Source organism: Schistocerca serialis, chromosome 2 (genome assembly GCF_023864345.2).
Source record: "Schistocerca serialis cubense isolate TAMUIC-IGC-003099 chromosome 2, iqSchSeri2.2, whole genome shotgun sequence".
NCBI classification, from domain to species: domain Eukaryota; kingdom Metazoa; phylum Arthropoda; class Insecta; order Orthoptera; family Acrididae; genus Schistocerca; species Schistocerca serialis.
Genome location: NC_064639.1, coordinates 680,791,977 through 680,805,333, shown reverse-complemented (window position 1 = coordinate 680,805,333; position 13,357 = coordinate 680,791,977). Strand labels below are relative to the sequence as shown.

Below are 13,357 nucleotides of genomic sequence, written 5' to 3'. Positions count from 1 at the left end.
CAGTTTTGGCTAAAGTTTACTGTATTGGAGTTACTGTGTGACTTCGCTTGTTAAAATCAATCTCTGTACCATCAGTGACTGTGTGGCGAGCCTTCTTCGTCTCCCTCAGAGGCGCATTTGTATTGATAGGACGTCTTTAGTCTGGAACAACCAGACCAGGACAATTTGTTTCGGGCTATACTCGCGACATTATCATCACCATGACGGGATGTCGAAGCAACCAGCCATCGCTTCCGGTACGCCAGATCGTGTCCTTGCAGTTAAGAAGACAGCTTGGTAATGTATGTCCGCAGCACCGGCAGATTAGGGAATTTGCTCTGTATTAATCAGAGCTCAAGAGCTCAGCAGAGCTGTTGCCGTCTTTTCTTACGTGGTTCTGTCTTGGATGTTCATTCCCTGAGTTCTCACTACTGTAGCAGCAATTAATGTTGGGTTGACTGGGTGTTTCTCTTAACATTGGAGTTTGCAAGGAATTGGCTCCACATACCACTTGGTCATAAATGTCACAATCTAGTTTATGGACAACCTCACCTTCACAGCATTTATTTGAGTATCCAATTTTGATGTATTGTAAATGTTTCATGTGTTTTGTTTACTATTTTGAGTGTAGTCATAATAAATCAAATTGTTATTTTGGACAGTACTTTCATTGTGTTAATCGGTAGAGCAACCCTTTCATTTCTCACTACGTTAATGAAACTTTCCTTTATCTAATTAATTTCTATCAAATAAAATTATTGCAGGTGCCAAACTGTTTTCTACTCCACTTGCAGGGTCGATTACAGTTCGTTCGCGTTTCTTCTTAATCCATGTGCAACAGCAAAAGTCGGAGTTAGAAAAGAGGGGGGGGGGGGGGGGGGGGGGCTTAGAGCATCATTTCCATATGAAGATTCTAGAAGAATTTAGTGTTAATTACACTGCTAGCCCCGGCACCTCGCAAGTGCTATATAAAAGAGTTGAAAAATACCTTACAAAAACTAGTACCATCATTTCTATAAATATACAGTACTTATTTTCGCAGTTAATTAAAACGAAATGTTGTCTTCCTTTGAAACTGATTGAAAGTAAATGAAATAACCATCCTGCTACATGTCTCAAAACTAGGGGTTCTGTAATACAAAAGCATAGGCCTATGGAAAGTGGTATTTATTTTTTATTAAAATTAAGTAATTCCATGTTTAACATTAATTCTGAATTGGGCATAATGTAGATTGTTTTGTAATAAATACACCATGTTAACTATAAATAAACGCAAAAATGGAAAACTGTTTTCAGGAACCGATCGACAAATAAATGAGGAAAATCCAATAAGTAACTGTGAGAAATTAGAAAAAAACATATTCTTGTTTACAAACTGACTATACAGTGGGAACTCGTTTAACGAGGATAATTCACTTCTGAGTCTTACCTGCATTGCAAATCGCTCGTTATGCGAAACATATTTTTCTGTTGTAATTCACGGTAAAAAAAGGATAATGCATTCCATCCCGAAAAATACTAAAACAGTTAAAATGTACATTCTTTTTTTTACAAGAAGTCGTCTAAAGACATTCATTTTTACCTACTCTTCAAAATGAGTCATAAACACAGAAGACGGTTAGCTGAATGAAACATCTTCCTAAGTATTGGTTGATGTGCAGCTTTATTAAATTCATGTTGGTTAACGACGACATATGTAAAATGGAATTCATACAGAGGTACCTCAAGGGCAGAGAATTTGGCAACACCGTCGAGGAGACCCGAGCGGAGGTATCGGTTGCAATAATTGCAACGCGGGGAGTGTCACAAACATTACAGCTGAGTACTTCAATGTCGGCGTCGATGTCTTTGTCGGAACGTCTAATGTACTTCGTTCGTCGTAATAATAATAACACTGATGTAAAACATTACGCTTTTTTTCCCTCCGCGTTTTCTGTTTAATTCATTGTCATTTCTTTCGCGCAGAGCATAAGCCATATCGTCAAGAGTAAAGTCAGTAACAATAATGGTACGATCCAGCGATTATACGAAAATGCACAGCGCTTTATCGCTACAACTGCAGTTTGATGCTTGATGACCAATGTCTCTCATTTGTACTATTAAAAAGCATACTTGACACTAATTCATATTTTATTGTTTTCAACAGTTTTTATTCATAGGGCGATACCAGCGATATCTGCTACGTGCGCCACTTAGCCAGGTGAAAGTAAGCAAGGGTTATAGGTCCGACTACAATAAAAATACAACACTTTCAATGAGAAGGCTGTGTTTATTTATTTATTAATAATTTGTCAAATCGTGGTTCTCTTTTTGAGACACAAATCACCAAATCATTTTCTAGTTGAAGTCTATTTCTCTTCTTAGTTTTTATATTGACCACTGAAGAGAACGCTAATTCACAAAGGTAGGAAGTGGCAAATAGCACTAATGATTTCAAAGCTTCCATTGCCAGCTGTCGATACTCTTCTTTTCTCTTCATCCAAAAGACGCCAATCTTTTGCGAATTAAATTCCATTTTAAGCATCCCGTCAGCTGCTAAATCTGTGTTTCTTTCGTCATCGTGCTCAGATCGGGCAGTTTTACTGACATATCAAAAAAAGGATTTAGTTCCCATCTATTACCGTTGTCAGCGCCAGAGTTCAACTCTGGAAATTAACTTAACAGTTTCTCTTCCAAATTATGTAAGCTCTGCAGCATGCAAGGAATGTGAAAACTTAGTACCACCGACTGTTCCATTTCAATTTCCTCGACAATCGTCTGAATACAAGGGAAAGACTCAAACATCGTCTTTTGGTAAAACGTTGACCACAAACTAAGTTTAGCGAGGAATCCTTTGATTTTATCCTTAGCTGTTATAATGTTTTGTTCTTTCCGATGGAGGCTCTTATTGAAAATATTTAGGTGGCTAAGAAGATCCGCGAGAAATGCCAATTTTAATAGCCAAACAGGGTCACAAAAGCAATTCACACATCCAGATTTAGAAACTTGTAAGGACATTAACAATTCACCTTTTAGTTTCAGAGCTCGTGTCAATACGTTTCCGCTGGAAAGCCACCTCCTGTCGATAGCACTCGTTACTTCATGATACTAAAGAGCTTGTTGCGTTTCACAAGAACGATATTTTTTGAATCCGTGTTGGCTGTTTGTCAATAAATCGTATTCTTCTACGTAATTCAATGTTCGAACACAGAATATGTTCGAAAATCCTACTGCAAATCGACGTTAGTGACATGGGTCTGTAGTTCAGCGGATTACTCCTGTTTTCTCTCTTGGGTATTGGCGTGTCTTGCGCAGCTTTCCAGTCTCTGAGTACGGATCTTCCGTCGAGCCAGCGGTGGTGTATGACTGCTTATTGTGGAGTTATTGTGTCAGCATACTCTGAAAGGACCTGTCTGATATACAGTCTGGACTGGAGGACTTGCGTTTATTAAGTGATTTAAGCTGTTTCGCTACACCGAGGATATCTACTTCTAAGTTGCTCATATAGGCAGTTGTTCTTGATTCGAATTGGGGAATATTTACTTCTTCCTCTTTGAAGAAGGAAACCGTAGTTAGCATCTCACACTGAATGGTTCAAATGGCTCTGAGCATTATGGGACTTAACATCTGAGGTCATCAATCCCCTAGAACTTAGAACTACGTAAAGCTAACTAACCTAAGGACATCACACACATCCATACCCGAGGCAAGATTCGAACCTGCGACCGTAGCGGTCGCTCGGTTCAAAACTGAAGCGCCTAGAACCGCTCGGCCACTCCAGCCGGCTATCTCACACTGAAGTTCGTGCTAAATTTCGAGCTTCTGAAAAACCACGCCAGTCTTGGGGGTTTTGCGTTCTTTTAAATTTGACATAGGCCTGCTTTCTTTCGTTGCTTGTGCAACCATTATCTTTAGGAAGGCGTCAAACGAATATTATTATCAACTTTTTCAAACAGATGTATTTTGCGCTGACTTTCGGTGGGTTTGCGTGTGAAGGTATCCAGTTCTGTTACGACAACCTTGTGGTCACTAATCCCTGTATCCGCCATGATGCTCCCTGTTTGCTCAGGAAGAGAGGTCTAGTATGTTTTCGCAACCGTTTACACTTACAGTGGGCTCCTGAACTAATTGCCCAAAATAATTTTCTGACAAAGCATTTCGGATGACACTTTATGCCTTCCACCGACTTTAAGTATGTATTTTCGCCAACATGTAGATGGTAGATTGAAGCTACCATCAACTATAATTGTATGATTGGGGTAACTATTCGAAATGAGACTCGATATTTAATTGAACTGTTAAGCAAGTGTATTTTCTGAGTTAGTGGATCGGTAAAGGGAACCAGTAACTAATTTATTCCGTTTGCCAAGTATAACTTCAACCCACACTAAAATAAAGGAACTATCTATTTCTGTTTCACGCAAGGTAAACTACTTCTGACAGTAATAAAACATACCATCACAAACTGTAGGTAATCTCTCCTTTCTCAAAACGGTTCGATGTATGTAAAAATTTCGTCTGAACTTATTTTCAAGACTTAGCCGGGAGGAATCGCAACGAGACAGCTCCCCACGAGAAACTACTGTAAAAGGGAGTTCTGCGGGCGCTAATCTTAGTTTTACGGAGATGAATCGCTTTGTGGTAGCTAATTAATGCATTTTGTGGCGAATTTATTTCCTAGGACTACTGCATTGATGAGAAATGACAATGAAATGATATTCACATTTCTTTTAATTAACAAGGCGCAGAACACGGGGCAGCTAAGTACGAGACCTGGTATTGCATAATATTGGTGCAGCCTTATGACGAACGTTGGCCTCGGGACGAAATTTACGTAAACTGTATTTCGTGACAGTTTTTTTCACATGTTCAACATACAAACACTGGAGGTCAATGAATTCTACATATTTTGCTTCTATTAAAGCGTCAATGTCTGGTACCACTTTCTGAGCACTGTTAATTCGAAGAAATTAGAAGTTTATTTGTAGTCTTTGAGAGTGAGCTTCCGTGGGTAGATTTCGGTCTCATAACTGCGGACGAAGTTATGTAGGTCCAGACAGATATAATCGTATCTGCGAACTAGGAAGTCGTGGAAATTTAAGCTGAGGACAATTTTTATACGAGACTACTAGACGTATTTTATTACAAAATCTATCACTGCCTGTCACACAGTAGGTCAACACGTTCTAACTGTAACTAGACACTCACGTCTTCTAAGTTGATGACGGTGTGTCTGACTTTCGCGCTGAAGTTCCTAATTGGGCCATAATGTTACTTTCCATCGATTTAATAAGAGCTACTCCCAGTTTGAAGCATCGCATCAGTAAGTATATTCGCTTGCGACCAAGGCTCCGACGAACTTAACATACGATAATTCTCCTGAAAACGGCGCACAATTTGCACTTCCCCTGCGCTACATAATGGCGTCTGTCCGTCTCATTTTACGAACGCTCACTAGCCAGCCGGCGAAAGAGCGGGTGCCCTCTTGGTTCCCTAGCCGCCTCGAACAGGCCTGCTCTAGGTAGTAGCCACACAGATAACTAAAATAAGTCGCTCCTTTTTGAAGCTCGAAAAAAAATAATTCATAAATAAAAGGCGTACTCGCCCGATCTGCTACAGGGACGTAAGGAGGTGTCTCAGTGACGGTCTAACCGATCTGCCTGTTGCGTCTAAATAGTTCACCGGGCATCGGCCCAGCAGCCTCCTGGGGCTGCTTAGCGAATCTGTCAGAGTGGGAGAGGCTCGGGCCGGCGCTGCTCCCGGCCTTGGCAGCCAGCCACGCAGCCGCTCAGAACTGGGTTACTCTCTCCACAGCGAGGCTGCCACACGAGAAACACCTCGTATCGGCGGCTCGTTGGTCTAGGGGTATGATTCTCGCTTAGGGTGCGAGAGGTCCCGGGTTCAAATCCCGGACGAGCCCGTATTTTTTCTTGCGATGACGTCACATGCGATAGCCAGACAGACAGACATGTTAGAGTTCCTCACAGAGCTGTGGAAGGAACACAAGAGGGCCAAACAAGGCACCATGTACACCCAAGACCTTCCTGCAGGTTCCACTGGACGCGAACTTCAGAGACGTTTCGCGCACGCCGCGACGGCCATCACCACCAACATCCGAGCCCACCGTCGCCATCGATGTCTTCTTCCCATCCCTCTACCTACCCAAAGTCAAGGGCAATGTCATGTGCCAAACTGTGTGCTCAAGCATGCAAAGTGCAAGGTGAAAGTCTGCAAGTGTCGCAGTCCCAAAATGTATGTAACATGTGCAAGCTCTATCCCTACAGTGTCCTTTCCTCGTAGCTCTCTCTCTCTCTCCCCCTCCCCCTCTCCTCTCAAGTTATGTATTTTGTTCATGTGATATAGATGTAAATTTCTCTTCATCATATGCTTAATGTTGTGTGTTTCTTTGTGTATTATTATATTTCACCTTATACATCGTTTGCCTCATTAATATGTTTGTGAAATTGTTGTGTCCCCCTAACTGCAGTATATTAGTATCCTTCACATTATTATTCCCATATATGGTTTTTTGTCATAAATATTGCGAACATCATTGTGTATGTACAGTTCTGTTAACCTGCAGCACGTATGTGAAATCTAAAAAACATTTAAACTCAAACTACAACAAACCAAAGTAAGGCAAGTGTTGTAACGAACCACTGAAACTAAAAATTCATGTTCTTTAATTATTATTTTTTGTGATTTCTTATTGTAGTAGAACATTGGTCATTAGATAGTAATGAAGACTCTCAATTGGTCTACGTAGCAATAATAATCACTCTTGGCACTGATGACATGTACACGTTATTATAGGTGATGTGTAACAATTTTTCTTGTTTCACCCTTTGGCTGGCATTTTTATCCGAATACTTTATTGCAGGTTCTCCAACACTGCGCTGTTACTTCGGGTCGTAGCTCTGCAGTCTCACACTAACGGAAGACATTTTTAGCGCTGAGTGTGAAGTTAATCGCCACTTTATCCGAATTTATAGTTGCGGTAAAGAAACGGAATGCGTATGTACCAATAACGAACAACTTTGGACATATATTATTACAACTTTTCAAGAACCATTTGATACAGAAGCCATCTCCGCTAAGCCGAACGTTGTCTCTTTAAACCAAGTTGATAGCACATGCTCGTAGTCTTCAAAACTTCGTCGCATCTGCCGCATCTACGACCTTAAAAGTGAGAGTAGTTTTCGTTTGTCATGTACAAGATCTACTCAATAGCTGAGAACTTATTTTTCGTATAATAACAATTGTTCAATGGATTTGAACTTGTTTTCACAGATCCGTGAGGCAAGGCTGTCCATTGTCAATGGCTCACTTCGCCATAGCACTGGATCCGCTGCTGCGGAAACTCACAAATGACATCAGAGGATTCTCCGTAGGAGACAAAGCAGTAGCATGTATAGCCTATGCTGACGACCTAGGCATCTTTATTGAAGATCAGGAAGATATTCTAAGAGTAGAAACCAGTATGATTTCCAAAAAGCGTCAGGCGCCCAAACCAACCGCAGTAAAACAGTACTACTGCCGATAGGGAATCAACGACTCAAACCAGAAATGCAGTGGTAGAAAATAGCAGAAGCCATAAAGTTCTTGGAATATTTATACAGCCTTGTCCACTTAGAATGGCCACATACAACTGGAGAGACGTGCTACACGCCATAAGAGGTATCTTCAGACAGCACGCGAACCGGACACTAACAATCCACCAGAAAACAGAACCGTCGTGATCCTGTCGAAAGCATGGTACCTGGCGCAAATCTTAAGCATCCCGACCGAAATTGCGCGAGCACTTACGAGCGCAGTGTACTACCTGTTGCGGCGTCGAAACGTATTCAAAGTGGCGCAAGCAACGTGCTCGCTGCCGACGAGAGAAGGGGGACTAGGTCGGGTTGATATAAAGACCAAATGTGCAGCCCTTCTACTAAAACTAACGCTCGCCATCCAGGACAAAAACCCTGACAGCGTTACAGCCAAGATAATTGGAAGATACAAGCCCGCATCACAAGAAGCGCCGGTCGACACGAGGCACATTCCATTCAGAATGCGACACGTCAGGCTGCACTACGCCAACAAAAGTTACGTTCTGGACACCGTGGCGAACCCCAGCCACAGAACAGCCAAGAGAATATACTGGGCCCTCTGGGGGAAGCCGGCAAAAAACAAAATTGAACACAAACTCCCACAATACAATTGGAAACAAATATGGGGAAACGTCTAGGAAAATGTGTTGCCTGAACATGCGAAGGAGACATGGTACAAAATAGTTAACAGAACGGTACCAACCAACCAAAGACTGGCGGAGATAAAACTCGTCGCAAGTGACAAGTGTGACGTATGTGGCGTGACCGACACCCTCGAGCACTGATTCACCTGCGGGAATGCCATCAACATCTGGGAGGCGTGCCAGCAGATGGTGGCTCACATCAACAGAACGGCGCCGGGAAGCATCACAGTGGAAGCAATCACCGCCCCAGACTGCAACCCATTTCCACGACCCAAGCGACTGGCGACTCTCTGGATCCTCGCCATGACGGCACACGCCATCGTAGCGAGGAGGCAGACCGACCAGCTGGCCTTCCTGAAGGACCTCTGGGAGGAGAACAAGACGGCCCAGCAGCACAGGCGCTACCGCGAGAACTTCAGAAACTTCCTGCAGATTCCACTGCAGACAGCGAGCGCCAGAATCCTCCCCAGCCTGTGACCATCAGCACCGCCACCAGCCACCTCACCACACTTACCACAAGAATAGCGTGTGATAGTGAATAAGTGCAACAGAAAAGATAAAGTGCTTCTCCTCTCGCATCAAATAGTGAAGTATAGTAGTATAAAGTGTTTCTTCTTAGTGAAATGAGTGATACAAAGTGCTTCTCACCAAACATCTGTAATGTTCACAACCAAATCAGTGTCAAAAGTATTCCCAGTAGTACTACCAGTTTTTTTCATTATTTATACTATATTGTCTAGGATACAAGCATTACTTAGTGAAAATTGCCAACTACTCATAATTTTTTTTTGAAAGATTTCCTTTACTATGTGCTCTATAAAATTTATATTGTTTACACTCACTTTTCTCTCTGCTTCTCTTATATAATATGACATAATTTTTCTCTCTTCCTCAGTTTATGTATAATCTGTAGTATATGTAAAAAAGTTTTCTTCCACTTCTGCTCCATATATGATGCTGATGTTTCCATCATACTGTCCCACATAACAGTGCAAACTAGAGGAAGAGGTCAAACCAGAATGCACAATGTGCCTGTGGCATCACAAGTGCATGACATACAGAAACATGAACTCAAAATCAATGTGTCGATGCTAATTATAAATTATTATGTCTGTCCTGCAACGTTTTACCCAAAAAAAGACGAGAATTGGCTATGCAAATGGGTTCAAGGAACAACAATAAGAGAAAAACGAAAAAGAAAAGAATATACAAAAGAAAACGTATAAAATGACAGTAATGTTAACCAACAATATATATATATATATATATATATATATATTAGCTTAATAGAATGAAATGGTTTTTTTAATGTATCGTTGTTAGTATATTTAAATAAATATATATAGTAACGAAAAAGGTTCAAATCCCGGACGAGCCCTTATTTTTTGATTTTCCTGGCTGTCCGCCTGTGAACGAGTGTGCCGCTGCCCATTGTGCGCCCCCAGGTAGCCGAGGATGACCGGCCGCCGAGGCGTCGCCGCCCGACATTCCACCGCGCTCTCCGACTCCCGCGCTGCACCAGCCGTAGCTGATTCGCCGTCGGCGATCGTCTACCGTGTTCAACGCTCTGGTGAGTTTTCAACGAAATCGTGACAAAGTTCAACCGCTCCAGTACCACGATACAGTGCGCGTTCGATCGTGCATACGAGAGGCCGTCCTCCTTCGATGTAGAGGAATGGTTGTTCGACGAACTAAAAATACAGGAGGACGAAATAGAGGGGCTGCAGCTGGATTCTATGCTGCTCAGGCTCTTTCTGAAACTGAAAAGGGACGTGAGATGTGAGACGCTCGTGAATGTAAACGGGGGTATTAGAAAGTTCAAACACTGGGACGGTCGCGTGAGCGAGGTGAAATCACGTACGCTGGACACGGCGTGAGAAACATTAAAGCGTACAAGTTCCCCTTCGAGGTGCCGAACGAGGAAGTAGCACGCTGCCTCAAGCTGTATGGAGAAGTTCTGTCTGTAACGAGAGACTTCTAGGGTGTCGGGCACATGTGCAAGATGGACTCGGGTGTTACGCCGACGGCACACGGACCATGCATTCGAGCGTTGAGCGTGCGGAGTTTCTGACGTCATAGCGTGGAACAGCACGTTCGGGAGTCTTTCCGAACGTGCAGAGCAATATCTGGCACGTCAGATAGTCTGAGCGTTGACCAATGAGATGGCACAACGCCACCTACGTCACACGCACGCCGTCTCCCTTGAGTGCATTTCAAGCCTATATATATATATGCCTTTTCTGAGGACCAGCAAATTGAGAATCACTGGAAAACCCGTTGTTAACTGTGTGATTCGTACCAATAAAATAATGAGAAAGATCACATTCGTGGCAAAAGAATTATTGTAACTTACATATTATGAGAGTATGATATTTGAAGGCAGCGACACACTGAAGATCGACCAAAACGCATTGTTCTTGGTACAATTTGTTATAATTAAATTCCAATTAGTAACATAATTATCTACGATTAATGTTTCTAGCATGGGGTAATACAATATGGCTAATAACATGGGGAATGTTGTTGGTTTAGCGGAATGAGTAGCGTCTCTGTCCAGTTACGAGTTTTTGTTGGGGCGGTGGTTCGCATCTTAACACATCCAAATTTTTTTTCTTAACATTCGCGTTTTATTAGATTCTGATACTTTCTTATTAGTTTAATATAAGTATATGTTATAATATTTGATGTTATGTAAATATAAGCTCACCTTTTTTTTAGGGGTGACTTTGTTCGATTGGCTTAATCTGCAGGACAGCTTGCGCTACTTGTATAAAAATATTTTGCTCCTTTTTCTTTTACGCTTCGTAATTCACATGTTGCAAAGATTCTGCTACTGGGTAGGAACAGTGATCAAGTAAGACTAACCTTGGGGTTTTACTAAAATGTGGGAATGATGAAATAATGTTTATCTTATGCGGAGAAGTATTCCAAATTTTTTACGCACTTTTTGTAATGGAACTTTTATAAGCCTGTGGCCTTATTGACTGGACATGGTACTTTACTTTTCGAGAGCGATGAAGGAAATGTGCATTTTAATAGAGCTAACGTGGGAATTTTACGCGCGCCCGTTGAGTAAACAGTGTGATTTACGAACTAGAAACATCCCTGAACTGCCGCTGGAGTGAGTTGCGATTGCGTATACCACGTTGGGGCCCACGTACCGTATGCACAATTCGCATCGTTCCTGAGCGTTCAGCAGCACGTTGAATTTGGCAAGCTCAACGTTGACGTTCGACAGCACGGTCCGTGTGCCGACGGCTTTAGGTCCGTCAGGATGGTTCTAAGCCAAGGAAACGCGTGCCATCGTTACATTGTCATAGGGGGACACAGAGGAGTCGTCAGTATAGCGGGCAACCACCAACGTGCTCCATATGCAGTTCCACGGAACACATGCGGAGCAGCTGCCCGAGAAATAAGAGTGGCTCAGCTGCCGCGTGAAAACGTGGACAACGCAACTGACCAGGCGGCAAGTCACGCGGGAATTTTGACGAGCCACAGCCCGCGCGTCAATGACGAGCCTGCCGTAGCGGAAGCAGCGCTAGCAGCGGCGCAAGCCGGCAACACCGGCCCCAGCATAGGCAGCCACGGGCAGCGCAGGGGAGAGGCGGCCCCCGAGCTCTGACTCAGACAGGGAGAACTCAATGGAGGCCGCCCCCTCCCACGCCAGCCGGCGGGTGAAGGCCACGCGCGCCGCCGCGCCCGCCCACCCGTCAGCTGTGCCGGTCATTCACAGCAGCCAGCCGGCCGGGCCCGGCGCCGAGACCACGCCCACCACGTACACCGAGGCGCGCGAGATCGCCATCGAGAAGCAGGTGACAAAACTCGTGCGCATTTTGAAAGAATCCGACGACGAACCCAATGTTCGAGCATAATGACTTTTCTGGAGACTAGAAATTAACTCTGTAGGAATCAGTATGGGTTTCGAAAAAGACGATCGTGTGAAACCCAGCTCGCGCTATTGGTCCACGAGACTCAGAGAGCCATAGACACGGGTTCACAGGTAGATGCCTTGTTTCTTCCGCAAGGCGTTCGATACAGTTCCCTACAGTCGTTTAATGAACAAAGTAAGAACGTAAGGACTATCATACGAATTGTGTGATAGGACTGAAGAGGTCCTAGATAACAGAACGCAGCATGTCATTCTCAATGGAGAGAAGTCTTCCGAAGTAAGAGTGATTTCAGGTGTGGCACAGGGGAGTGTCGTAGGACCGTTGCTATTCACAATATAGATAAATGACCATGTGGATAACATCGGAAGTTCACTGAGGCTTTTTGCGGATGACGCTGTGGTATATCGAGAGTCTGTAACAATGGAAAATTGTACTGAAATGCAGGAGGATCTGCAGCGAATTGACGCATGGTGCAGGGAATGGCAATTGAATCTCAATGTAGACAAGTGTAATGTGCTGCGAACACACAGAAAGATAGATCCTTTATCATTTAGCTACAATATAGCAGGTCAGCAACTGGAAGCAGTTAATTCCATAAATTATCTAGGAGTAGGCATTAGGAGTGATTTAAAATGGAATGATCATATAAAGTTGATCATCAGTAAAGCAGATGCCAGACTGAGATTCATTGGAAGAATCATAAGGAAATGCCATCCGAAAACAAAGGAAATAGGTTACAGTACACTTTTTCACTCACTGCTTGAATACTGCTCACCAGTGTGGGATCCGTACCAGATAGGGTTGATAGAAGAGATAGAGAAGATCCAACGGAGAGCAGCTCGCTTCGTTACAGGATAACTTAGTAATCGCGAAAGTGTTACGGAGAAGATAGATAAACTTCAGTGGAAGACTCTGCAAGAGAGACACTCAGTAGCTCGATATGGGCTTTTGTTGAAGTTTCGAGAACATACCTTCACCGATGAGTCAAGCAGTATATTGCTCCCTCCTATGTATATCTCGCGAAGATACCATGAGGATAAAATCAGAGAGCCCACACAGAGGCATACCGACAATCTTTCTTTCCACGAACAATACGGGACTGGAATAGAAGGGTGAACCGATAAAGGTACTCAAAGTACCCTATGTCACACACCGTCATGTGGCTTGCGGAGTATGGATGTAGATGTAGATGTAGATGTAGTCGAGTGACCTGCCGTAATCGGCGTCCAAAGCCAAAAGGCGACGCAACAGACGGCGAAGTCGCAGCAACGGG

The 13,357-nt window shown here is 43.3% G+C and overlaps 1 non-coding gene across 1 annotated transcript; it reads left to right on the top strand.

The window, feature by feature from the left end:
- Nucleotides 1–5,806: 5,806 nt before the first annotated feature.
- On the top strand, nt 5,807–5,878 carry Trnap-agg (transfer RNA proline (anticodon AGG)). The gene has a single exon. It is a non-coding gene; the product is annotated as a tRNA-Pro (tRNA).
- The last annotated feature ends 7,479 nt before the right edge of the window (nt 5,879–13,357 follow it).